At 39.7% G+C, this 13,957-nt stretch overlaps 1 protein-coding gene across 9 annotated transcripts in view; it reads left to right on the forward strand.

Annotated features, from left to right (window-relative positions):
- The window catches only part of ESRRG (estrogen related receptor gamma), a 700,961-nt gene that overhangs the window by 596,955 nt on the left and 90,049 nt on the right, over positions 1-13,957 (forward strand). The window lies entirely within an intron of this gene.

Genomic DNA, 13,957 nt, shown 5'->3' on the forward strand with positions numbered 1-13,957 from the left:
GATTTGGCCAGACATTCAGCCACCTCAATTCACCATGTGAGTGAGATGCTGGTCACTGGAGAATTCACTGCTCGTGGTTGCTTCTAATTATTGCCTCTGTGTCTTCAAGTTTTATACTATGGGTTTTCAGTATGACCTGTTTCTTTTGGGGCTTTTAGTTTAATGTTCTATGTAGAGAAGTTCCCATTCATGTGACACAGGAGATTTTTATTGGCACCTCCATAAATGCCATATGACATATTTGTGGACGAGTGTAGCAGGCACGATCAGCTCAGCCCCTAAGTTCCAGGATAACCTGATGAAGGCTTAAGTTCAGTTGGCAGGATGAATTACACCATCGATTCAACTGTCCATGTGTTTTTCTGTAGTTATTTCTATTCAGAGTTCTGTATGTCTAGTCCCATGAAACAATATAAGTGAAGGATTAAATAGAAGTATTGGCCCATAGATATCAACATGTTTCTCTAAGGAATCCTTTCACCTCTTGAGCCCTGTGAGTTAATATGTGCAAAATATTTGAGGCAGTGCCTGGTCCAAAGTAAACAACCCGCAATGTTAGCCTTCATTATTATTGCTGTTATTCATTGAAAAACAAAGGAAGTAAAAAGCATGTATGGTTAGTGTATATGTATGTGGAGTATTTGGGTATGATTGTGTGTGTGTGCACGTGTGTGTGTGCCACCCTCCACACTTTAGCTTGAATGAGGTTTTTTCTAAAACACCAATCTGATCAGATCATCCATTTTTGTTCTCACTTGCCCACAGTACTTACTCCATGACTTAAATTCAGCTGTGGGTCTTCAAATATGGTGAGCTAAAGTGTCTATTTCTTTGAGTCATCTTTCAGGATCTATAGGTTCCTTCCTGTATTTCAAACATCCAAATCTTGTCACTCTTCAAATATCTGTTTTCCCAAATCAGTAATTTCTGCAATGATGGAAATACTCTGTAAGTACAGTGTCCAATATGGAGCCACTAGCTGCATGTAACTACAGAATATTTGAAATACAGAAAATTTAACTAAGATACTGAAGTTTAGATTTTATTTTAATGAGTTTACATTGAAATGGGAATAGCCAAATATTGGACAGCACAGTTTCAGATCCTATTTTTGCTTATTTCTCTGCCACAACTGGGCTTCCTTGCTGGGTCAGTGCTAAAGAATCTACCTGCAATGTAAAAGATATACGTTTGACCCCTGGGTCAGGAAGATCCCCTGGAAAAGGGAATGGCAACCCACTCCAGTATTCTTGCCTGAGAAATCCCATGGACAGATGATCCTGGCGAGCTACAGTCCATGGGGTCACAAAAGAGTCAAACAAGACTTAGCAAGTAAGCAACAAACAAAGAAACAATTGCCACAGCTAGTCTCTGTGACTAAAATGTGCTTCTGTCTTTCTCATTTACATGTACAGATTGGCTCCTCAACTGAACGATGCCTGAATACCTTCCTTGACTTCGCCAGAGAACTTTTCTTCCTTATGTTCTTTCTGGGGTCTGACCTGTGCTTTTATTAGAAAAAGGACATTCCACTGTAATTATTTATCTGTAATTATTTACCTGCCTCCACCAGACTGGGAGCCCTGAAAGGAAAGTAACCCCATGCCTACTACAGAGCCTGGCCCATAATAAGCACTTTTTACATATTTGAATAAATTGATTTGGGTGGATATAATGATCAGTTCAGTTCAGTCGCTCAGTTGTGTCCAACTCTTTGTGACCCCATGGACTCGCCTCCCTGTCCATCACCAACTCCCAGAGTTTACTCAAACTCCTGTCCATTGAGTCGGTGATGCCATCTAACCATATCATACTCTGTCATCCCCTTCTCCTCCAGCCTTCAATCTTTCCCAACATCAGTCTTTTCAAATGAATCAGTTCTTCACATCAGGTGTCCAACGAATTAGAGTTTCAGCTTCAGCATCAGTCCTTCCAATGAATATTCAGGACTGATTTCCTTTAGGATAGACTGGCTGTATCTCCTTGCAGTCCAGGGGACTCTCAAGAGTCTTCTCCAGCACCATAGTTCAAAAGCATCAATTCTTTGGCGATCAGCTTTCTTTATAGTCCAACTCTCGCATCCATACATGACTACTGGAAAAACTATAGCTTTGACTAGACGGACCTTTGTTGGCAAAAGAATGCCTCTGCTTTTTAATGTGCTGTCTAGGTTGGTCATAACTTTTCTTCCAAGGAGCAAGCATCTTTTAATTTCATGGCTGCATTCACCATCTGCAGTGATTTTGGAGCCCCCCAAAATAAAGTCTGTCACTGTTTCCATTGTTTCCCCATCTATTTCCCATGAAGTGATGGGACCAGATGCCATGATCTTAGTTTTCTGAATGTTGAGTTTTAAGCCAACTTTTTCCCTCTCCTCTTTCACTTTCATAAGAGGCTCTTTAGTTCTTCATTTTATGCTATAAGGGTGGTGTCATCTGCATATCTGAGGTTATTGGTAATTCTCCTGGAAATCTTGATTCCTGCTTGAACTCCATCCAGCCCAGCATTTCTCATGATATACTCTGTATATAAGTTAAATAAGCAGGGTGACAATTTACAGCCTTGATGTACTTCTTTCCCGATTTGGAACCAGTCTGTTGTTCCATGTCCAGTTTTAACTGTTGCTGCTTGACCTGCATCCAGATCTCTTAGGAGGCAGATCAGGTGGTCTGGTATCCCCGTCTCTTTAAAAATTTTCCAGTTCGTTGTGATCCACACAGTCAAAAGTTTTGGCATAGTCAATAGAGCAGAATTTGATGTTTTTCTGGAACTCTCTTGCTTTTTCAGTGATCCAGCAGATGTTGGCAATTTGATATCTGGTTCCTATGCCTTTTCTAAAACCAGCTTGAACATCTGGAAGTTCACGGTTCATGTACTGTTGAAGCCTGGCTTGGAGAATTTAGAGCAGTACTTTGCTAGCATGTGAGATGAGAGCAATTGTGCAGTAGTTTGAGCATTCTTTGGTGTTGCCTTTGTTTGGGATTGAAATGAAAACTGACCTTTTCCAGTCCTGTCGCCACTGCTGAGTTTTCCAAATTTGCTGGCATATTGAGTGCAGCACTATCACAGCATCATCTTTTAGGATTTAAAATAGCTCAACTGGTATTCCATCACCTCCACGATTAATGATATAACAATTGTGGATATAATGATGTGAACAGATAAAGCCAGTGTCTGTTAGATACTATAGGAAATTAAGTGTGTTCCATGTATTATTATTTGATGGGGCAAGTTTAAGCATTTTAAAAATACAACAGAGAAGATCCTCTGGCTGGTCAGTCACTCATACTTTGCACAAGCATGGTAGAAATCCAGAGGACCAGAAAAGCAATGTATATTCTTAATTAGTTAACCTGTCCCCCTCTGGTATTTGCAATACATTTAAGCTAGGAATTATACAGCCTTAGTACTCAGGACATTGTGGCCAGATCAGATTTGGCCCAAGTCATATTGTACACAGATGCAAACATATGCCACTGATTGCAAAAAAATTAAATTTACTTACTGTTTGGACGAGGACACCTAAGCTGCGATTCACTTATTTCAGAATTGACAGCATTGTGATGGTTTAGCCATCTGTCCCACATGTGACATGTTCAGCTCACATACACTTGTGATGGCATGGGTATTGGCTAGCGGTGTTGTCCAAAGTGAATGCAAACATCTAATGTTCACACACAGAAAATCAGTTTAAAGGTAGCTGCTCTCTTCTCCTTCCTCCGTCTCCTCCACCCCCTCACCCACCCAAGACTTACTTCATTGTAAAATTGAAGTGAGACTAGTGGAGGAATAGAATGGCTCAGCCTTAGCTTCCTTATTCCAAGGGAGGCTCCCTAGGTCAGCTTCAATCCCTTTCAAACATCCCCGGCTGACTTTGAAGACAGAGCACCACCCCCTCCATCTCTGAAGCTGGGCAGTGGCCCTTTTTGTTTTCACGTGCTGAAAATAAAGTGTTCACATGAGCTCATTTACAGAGAGTGGAGTTGGCAGTCTTATCAGGAGAAGAGAAAGGAGCTCTGAAGATGAAAAGCTCTTGCGGTGACAGAAGTCTTTATTACTTTGGGCAGTAATGGAATGCGGTGTATACAGGGTAAAGTGACGGCTACCTAGAGCATTTAGGGAAAACCAGAGCAGTAATCGTGTTTTATGTTGTTCCTCATCTGACTTTCTCAGTGAGCCAGTGACCCCAGGGATGGGGCTTGTACGGGTTGGAAGCAATGTAAGAATGTGTGTTCTTCTCCAGAGGAAACGGAGCTGCAGGTAATCCCTGATTGCTCTCTGAATTGGCTTTGGGGCAGCGTGCAGTCAAAATAATGCGTATGAAACATAGCAATAAACCTTTGTCTTTGCCCTATGCTACTAAAATATGTAACTTGTTACAGGTTTTTTTTTTTTTCTTTAAATGTTCTCCCATGTTCCTACCAAAATTCTGCGGAGAAGAGATGCCATTGGTGCTTTGTATAATTGTTTTCATAATCTGGCACTGCAGAAAATAAAGTCGCCCCTTGGATCCCAAGGTTTTGAAGCAGTGTAAGCAGGCATTCAGCATTCTAAGAAATCAGAAGTTGGGCAAAAACAGTCAGGAATGCCCTCAGCTTTTTCACTGAGTTGCACCTGAATAGACAGCTAATTAGGCTCTCTCAAAATTTATTTGTCTCCAGAAATAGAGGAAAGGTACAAAAAGCATAATAGAAATGAAATCTGTGCTGCACCCTTCCCAAGAAATTGACATTTTATGCATTTGACATTTGATAGTAGCAATTCATCTTTTAAATTATTTGAAACTTAGTTTTCTGAAATAATTTAAACAAGTTTTTACTGTACCTACTTCCCCACAAGTTTCCAGAATATACTTTTATCAAGTGAAAAGATAAAATAAGCCCAGTTATGATTGATTATATTGGACTTTATCAATTGTACCTAATCGAGGTTTCCTGTTTCTATGTGTATCATGGCCCTGTCATTTTTGAGCTAACATGAGTTCCTAAAGTAATGAGAGCTGAGTGCCATGTGAATTTTAGACATCAAGTAAGCCTTCCCATGTACTAGTATCAGCTTTGAAAAATAAAAATGTTTTCTATCATTAGACATTGTTTAATGTGCTCCATACTGGCTTGTTCTAATCATACTAGCTTTTTCATTTCAAACATTTGCCTAGAGAACAGTGTCCCTCTCATCTTTCTTAGAAAGAGAGAAGATAGATTTCTCGCTCTCACGCAAGCACTTGCACAATTTTACCTTGAGGAGTTTATGGAAACATCACCGCTAGCCATAGCCTACTCTCTGCAGCTCCGATCAAGTGCTTGCCTATTATGCTGTGACAGATGCTAAAAATGCCCCAGGTCTCAAAATAGCTGCTCTAGCAAGATACTACTGAGTCCTGAAATTCCACCAATAATGACTAACTTTTTTTTTTTTTTTGCATGCCTTGCAAATGTTTCCTTTACATGCTATGTTCTTCTTTCTTGGGGAAGACGTGTATGAAGGCCATAGAGAATGAATATTTACTGAGTATCTGCTGTGTGCCTGGTACTGTGTAAGGCCTTTTAGAGATGCTGTTTTCCTAATTTCTCAGTCTAGCTATGCAGGAGAGGGAACAAAAGATACTCAAAGGTGTTCATGAATTGTGCAAAGATCACACAGCGAAAAAGTGGTAGAGCTGTGATTCAAGCTAAAAGCAGTCATTTTTTCCACTCCACTTTCTTGTGAAATGAGTGATTAGCTTTCATTAATTGGTTCCAGGATGCTGAAAACTCTGGTCAGATGGTGGGATGGAGGGAGAGGACCAGTCTTGACAGGTGGGAGTGATGGAAGACAGTTAGCCAAGTCTTCCCTCTCGATTGGATGTTTGGCCCCATAACAGGACTGATGGAACCATTGAGCACATAGATTTTCCAGGACATTTTGCTACTCTCAAAATATTTCTACTTAAAAGAATACTCGAAAGGGTGTAAGTAATATTGTTGTCCCCAAAAGACATGAATTTCTAGACAAAAAATTGAAAACCTATACATTTAAAGGATAGTAAAGTGTATTTGTCGGAGAAGGCAATGGCACTCCACTCCAGTACTCTTGCCTAGAAAATCCCATGGACGGAGGAGCCTGGTAGGCTGTAGTCCATGGGGTCGCGAAGAGTCGGACACTACTGAGCTACTTCACTTTCACTTTTCACTTTCATGCATTGGAGAAGGAAATGGCAACCCACTCCAGTGTTCTTGCCTGGAGAATCCCAGGGACGGGGGAGCCTGGTGGGCTGCCGTCTATGGGGTCGCACAGAGTCGGACACGACTGAAGCGACAGCAGCAGCAGCAGCAAAGTGTATTTGTAATGCAAAATATTAACAATGGCTGGCATGTCTTGTACCAGAGACTCATCTCATTTTGTCACCATGTGTCTGCGAGGTATATACTGGTTTCATACCCATTCTACACATGAGCAAGCTGAGGCCTCAAAGAGATGAAGATCACATATCTGGGAAGTGATGCAGCTGGGGTTTGATCCAGTTTCATAACTTTAAAGTCACAATGCCACCACCATGAAATGTTTCCTCAGGGCTTCCCTGGTGACTCAGTGGTAAAGAACCTGCCTGCCTATGCAGGAGACACAAGAGACACAGGTTCAATCCCTGGGTCAGGAAGATCCCCCGGAAAAGGAAATGGTAAGCCACTCTGGTATTCTTGCCTGGAAAATTGTGTGGACAGAGGAGCCTGGCAGGCTACAGTCCATGGGAATGTAAAGACTTGGACAGGACTTGGCGACTAAGCATGCACATACACACACACCAGTTTTAAGAGATTTTCCTTGTGTTTCAGGATGCAAACTCCTAGTAAGATTCAGTCAGTGTGAGTAGAATAAATCGTAGAATTACTCACTGGGAATTTATTCAGGCTTATCCATAAATACTTTTGATTTCAAATCTGTGAACTCTATCGAATGACTTTAGATAATTTACTAACTTTATTGAAATGTACCAGGTGGTTGACTTATAATTAGTTGGCTTTTTAGAGGAATAATTAAAATGCAGATAGTTATTTACTGTTGGCCATTGTCAGCGTTCCGTCTTCCAGGCAGTGCTTGGCCTGGTTGTCATAGGAGTGCCCCTTTAAAAAGACAAGGTTGGGGCATGGGGGAGGGTCAGTGTCAGTGCTGGAATTGTCTTTTAATGTTTTTCGAACAATGGACCTATATTTCCATTTAATTAAAACAGTAAAGTTGGGCCTCAGATACATGAAATTCACCAACAACCATAATTGATTTTGTTCATTTTCTTTTTTTTTTTCTTTCCACTTCTTAAAAAAAAAAATCACAATTAGCAATAAAGGACTGTCCGTTTTAGTTAAAAAGCTAAGCAACAATGGAAAAGAAGATAAATGACTATAGCCTTCCCTGCGTTAATTGAGATGGCATAGTGACTGTTATTCATTTGGATTGAGCAATCTGAACAATACCAGCTTATTTCAGTGGCAGCTCTTTGTTTAAATGACTTTTTTTTTTTTTTTTAATAATGCTGGATGCAGACAGTTCCTTGTATATAAGGAAGGCAGCCATGTGGTACTCACGTAAGTGTGCTACTGTGATCCACCACCTTGTAATGGATTGAATCTGCCTCAGTTTCCTCATTTGTAAAATGGGAAAGCACAATCCTTAGCGTGGATATGAGGATCCGGTGAGGTAAGGTCGATGAAGTGCTTCATGAACCAAAAAGCAGCACGCAGATTCCCATGGTCTCAGTGGCCATCCTCAGGTTTGGTAATTTCCTGGAAAGGCACATGGAACTCTGGAAGGAACTGCATATGCTATTTTTGGGTTCCTACAAAGAAAATACTCAAAGAACAACAAATGGGAAATAGGCATAAAGTGAGGGATGGGCAGGGTTTCAGAGCTTCTGTCCCTTCTTGAATGCTCTGTCCTCCCAGCACCATATTTACCAGCTTGGAAGCTCTCCAAACTGTGTCCCATTTTTAGGGTATTTCATGGAGGTTTCCACTAACTAATCACAACTGATTGAATTATTGGCCATTGGCAACTAATTCGATCTCTAGCCACTATCTGCTCCCTGGAAGTTGTGTTTTAGGGATGTGGGGTTGAAAGTTCCAAATTTCTAATCAAGGATCGGCCTTCCTGACCAAGAGCCCCCATCCTGAAGCTGTCAAGGGGCTTCCCAAAGAGTTGTCTCATGAGCACCAAAGTGACTCCTATCATGTTTATTTATCACTCAGACAGTTCTGATGATTTTAGGAGCTGTGTGTCAGGAATGGGGACAAAGATGCAATTTCTTTCTATGATACCACAGTTGTTTGTTTGTATAAAAGGAGCATCACCATACCGTGTGGTCATGGTCATGTGTCAATAAAGCTGAAACTTTAGAAAGTCAGTTGTCAATAAAGCATCATAGACTTAAGGGACAAAAAAGGGACATGTGCTATCATCCCACCCCTAGTTACTGAATACGAGTCTGATGGAGATGCTGTCTGTGGCCTGTACTCTCTTGGATAAAATGAAGTTGGGTTTTTAGTTTTCCTGTTATTCTTCCATTCTCCCCAGTGAGAGATCAGACAATACTGTTTCTATTTAAAGGCTTGAAATCACAGGGTAATATTCAGTCTTGGATTTTCATCATTAGAACCACTTCCACTACCCTCTGCTTTCATTTTCTCCAAAAATCTATAACAGGATCTTTAGCCCAGAAAACATATTGACGAACTTTGTAAGTGAAGCACAGCTTTACCTGGTGTAAGATTGCAGGAGTCTTTACTTCCTTACTCCAGAGAGGAGAGTAGCTAGTTTCAGCTCCTTTTTATGGGTTTATCCAAACTCTTTTGCCCATCCTTAACATAAACAACATCCAAATCAGTGTGGATTATACAGTTAAGTTCATAACCTTCAGAGTACTCTAGAGTGATATTTCTTTTTTTAAAAAAATTTATTTTATTGGAGGCAAATTACCTTACATTAATATATTGGTTGGTTTTGCCATACATTGACACGAATCCGCCCCGGGTGTACATGTGTTCCCTTTCTTGAACCCCCCTCCCACCTCCCTCCTCCCCATATCCTCCCTCCAGGTCATCCCCATGCACCAGCACCAAGCATCCTGTATCATGTGTCGAACCTGGACTGGTCACATATGATAATATACATGCTACAATGCCGTTCTCCCCAATCATCCCACCTTCACCCTCTCCCACAGAGTCCCAAAGACTGTTCTATATGCCTATGTCTCTTTTGCAATCTTGTATACAGGGTTAAGGTTACCATCTTTCTAAATTCCATATATATGCGTTAGTATACTGTATTGGTGTTTTTCTTTCTGGCTTACTTCGCTCTGTATAATAGGCTCCAATTTCATCCACCTCATTAAAACTGATTCAAATGCATTCTTTTTGATGGCTGAAAAATACTCCATTGTGTATATGTACCAAAGCTTTCTTATCCATTCGTCTGCAGATGGACATCTAGGTTGCTTCCATGTCCTGGCTATTATAAACAGTGCTGCAATGAACATTGGAGTACATGTGTCTCTTTCAATTCTGGTTTCCTCGGTGTGTATGCCCAGGAGTGCGATTGCTGGATCATATGGCAGTTCTATTTCCAGTTTTTTGAGGAATCTCCACACTGTTCTCCATAGTGGCTGTACTAGTTTGCATTCTCACCAACAGTGTAAGAGGGTTCCCTTTTCTCCGCACCCTCTCCAGCATTTATTGCATGTAGACTTTTGGATAGCAGCCATTCTGACTGGTGTGAAATGGTATCTCATTGTGATTTTGATTTGCATTTCTCTGATTATGAGGGATGTTGAGCATTTTTTCATGTGTTTGTTAGCCTTCTTTATGTCTTCTTTGGAGAAATGTCTGTTTAGTTCTTTGGCCCATTTTTTGATTGGGTCACTTATTTTTCTGGCATTGAGCTTCAGGAGCTGCTTGTATATTTTGGAGATTAATCCTTTATCAGTTGCTTCATTTGCTATTATTTTCTCCCATTCTGAAGGCTGTGTGATATTTTATGTGAAATTGGGGTTCGGAAGGATTTAGTTTAAAAAATAACAGAAATAGAAAAATTAATTCAGTCCCTTGGACCTTAGAACTGTTGATAGCATAGAGATTTGTGGTTTTTGTAAAAGATGTAAGATTGTTAAAATTCGTACAGTTTAATTGTGTTGATATTTACTCCTTTGACTCTGGTCTGCTCTTTTTTTTTTTTTACAGTGTGTTAAAGAAAATGCAAAGATATATTACAACTCAAACACTAAACACATCCACACACATCTACACAGACACAAATAGAGCAGTATGATAGGATATAATAATTTCCCTTCCCTTTGGATATGATGCATTATATTAGTCATGCTATGAATAATGACTGCCTTTAGGAGAGTTTTGGTTTAGATAAGAATCTGTGATACTCCATATATTTTCATCCAGTGTGTGTGCTCTGCTCAGTTGCTTCAGTCGTGTCTGATTCTTTGCGACCCGTGGACTGTAGCCCACCAGGCTCCTCTATCCATGGGATTCTTCAGGCAAGAATACTGGAGTGGGTTGCCGTACCCTCCTCCAGGGGATCTTCCCAACCCAAGAATCAAACCCATATCTCCGGCATCTCGTGCATTGCAGGCAGGTTCTTTACCTTACTCAGCCATCTGGGAAGCCCATATTTTCATCAAGGTTGATTTAAAAATATCTTGAAGACTACATTCTCACTTTGCTTAAGATACTCAATTTTATCGTAACTTACAGTAATATTGACATGTGTTCCTTAAGTTGATATTATATAATTTCAATTTTACTGTCCCCATTCATTTTGCTAAGCTTGTAGGAATCCCACCTCCTAATGGTTTGTTCTCCCTCAATTAATGTCCTACAATAGCCAGCAATTTTCCCCCTCTTACTTTTTAAGTCACCATTCCTAGTTTCCTTCATCTCATTTCACTTATTGTTTCTTAACTGTGTTTATGAGAAGTTTCTAAGATTGTTTCTAGCCCTTCCATTCTACTTTCTGAAAAGCAAATCTTCATTATATTTTTACATGTCTGCCCTGGGGCTCAAGTTTACAACACCAGTTCTGAGTTCTGACTTGAATTTCACTTTTGAGTTCTGTGTGCTATACCTTCAGTTCAGTTCAGTTCAGTTCAGTCTCTCAGTTGTGTCCAACTCTCTGCAACCCCATGAATTACAGCACGCCAGGCCTCCCTGTCCATCACCAACTCCCGGAGTTCACTCAAACTCATGTCCACAGAGTCGGTGCTATACCTTGGATTTCTCCAAATCATCTCAAGCTTGACAGGCATAACACCATACTTCTTATCTTTGTTTTGAAACCGATTCCCTCTTCTGGTTCCCCCATTTTGGCCAAGAGCACTGTTTTTTCCTTTGGGATCCAGATTTTGGCTCTTCTCTTCCCCTGCCACATTGTCAGTCATGAACTTGCCCTTCTCTTTGTTCCCATTGCCTGTAAGGTCTCAGAAAAGAACCAGGAGATACTCAAAGTGTCTGTTTGGGAGGAAGGGGCTGGGGAGAGCAATGGATATATTATCTGCTCTTCTTTATTTTTTACTTTTTCTGTTTTTAAACTTTTTTATAAATTTATTGAGTTTTGAGAAATGAAGATTATATATAATACACACACACACACACACTCACAATAGCTTAAGGAGCACTTGGAATTAGAAAAATAAGTCCAAGATCTTGATCACAAGTTGCTGAGATAAGCAACTCCTCTGACTCTACAAATTGGAAATATCAATCCTATATTTATAGCACTGTTAGGAATTAATGAGATGATATCCGTGAAAGTACTTTGTAGACATTAGTAATTCACTTGGGTGTTTTTACTTACTGTATTCCAAAGTCTTTGAGGTAGAGTTGATTGATATGTTTGAAATGTCTGGAATACAAAGGGGTGTTAAATTTATTTAATTTAAAAATGAAAATTTTAGTTATTTCTGTTTTATATAAGGCAATGCCGAAGTTAAGTCATAATAAATTTATTAACAGAAATGAACCGCATTGCCTGGTTTTGTTTGTTGTTTGATGTATGAGTTCCTCACTTTCAGGTCTTCATATATTAAAACTTTACAGAAGAAATAGTAGCCTAAGAAGACGACAGAGATACAGCAGTATAATTTTGCATGTCTGCTAGGGGTCGGACACGACTGAGCGACTTTACTTTCACTTTTCACTTTCACACACTGGAGAAGGAAATGGCAACCCACTCCAGTGTTCTTGCCTGGAGAATCCCAGGGACGGCGGAGCCTGGTGAGCTTCCGTCTGTGGGGTCACACAGAGTCGGACACGACTGAAGCGACTTAGCAGCAGCAGCTAAACTCAGATGGTACTGATTTTACATTCTAAAATCCCTAAACATGAGCAGCCATCAGTCAAATTAAACCATTAGTGCGAGTGAAGTCGCTTCAGTGGTCTGCAACTCTTTCCAACCCTGTGGACCGAAGCCAACCAGGATCCTCTGTCCATGGAATTCTCTAGGCGGGAATCCAGGAGTGGATTGCCATGCCCTCCTCCAGGGGATCTTCCCAACCCAGGGATCGAACCCATGTCTCTTACATCTCTTGCATTGGCAGATGGGTTCTTTCCCACTAGCGCCATCTGGGAAGACCTCATTAGATTGAAAGTAAAAACAAAAATCATAGATATAATCCACTTATGTGTTGATATCGGTTCGGATGAATTGATTATTTGCCAGGAAGAAGACATGTAAACATAGCATGCCCACAAAGATGGGGAAGAATTTGCACAACTATCTGTGATACATTGCATATTCATTTCATATTTGTACTGTTGCTGCTAAAATGGGATTTTACTCTTTTCAGAATTCATGCAGTTTCAGAAGATGTTTAATGTAGAATTTGGATTAATGACTCAGTGTAACCTTTCTAAATAGAGTTGTGCTTAGGAAGTGGACACACCTCGGCAACAGCATACTACTCGCATTCACGCTAATTATCACGTACAGTGTTCATAGCAAGCCTGCAGGCTATCCCTGCTTTAAACAGGTTGATTACTAAGGGGGAGACACTGTGCTTGTTTCTTACTCCATAATGATTTCCTCTCATATTCCTTTTCTTTTGTCTCTTTCCAAGTAGTTTTATTCAAAATGATGAGTTCTTTTTTGAAACTCTAAACATAGATGCTTTTGTAAGAGCCTTCTCTGGTGACAATTATTGTCCTTATTTTTTTTATTTATTCATTTTTGGGTTAATTTAGTCTGGCTAAAATTACATACATATTCATGTTTCTTAATAAGAACAAAGCTTTTCCTCTTGGTTATTTTCCATAAATTTGTCCTCATGAGCAATTTGATAGACATGTACTTTAACTATTAGAATGAAAGTCCGTAGTGAATCCATGGAACTTGGTTTCAGATCTATAATTCATTAACTCCTTCCCCAAAGGTCTAAATGCTTCTTCATCAGATTACAGTAAAATTGCTACTGTTTTCTTTTAAAATTTTGGAGGGGGCACATTGCAATTGAGGTGTAGATTATCATTAGAATTTCTGAAGATAATTTCATTTTGGTCCAAAGCATTGATTTGAAGCATAATTATAGATTGTGGAATTAGATATAATTTTTCAAAAATGGTTTTCTTGCTTAGAATTCCAGAGTGTCTGTCTAAATTTTTATAGTAGATATATAGTTACTTTATTTCCATTGCCAGTATACTATTTGTATGAGATTTATAATACCTCATCTATATTGTAATATCAATAAATAATATGATAGTATTTTTTAAAACTTGGATAATCTATGTGTATTGTTTGGACAGCATATATAGAAATTATAAGTAGGATAAAATGTCTCAAGTGTTGCAACAGTGCTAATAAAGGAAGATTTGGAAACCCCAAAGTTACTTTGGCTATTAGATTCCTTGGACAAGTAGAAGTTGGTGTAGAGATTTTTATGATTTCAGTTGACAGTTGCATCATTATTTTGTGATGTATTTAA

The sequence above is a fragment of the Moschus berezovskii genome, chromosome 17, assembly GCF_049115385.1.
Source record: "Moschus berezovskii isolate FMDL1 chromosome 17, NW_MosBer_1.0, whole genome shotgun sequence".
Taxonomy (NCBI): Eukaryota; Metazoa; Chordata; class Mammalia; order Artiodactyla; family Moschidae; genus Moschus; species Moschus berezovskii.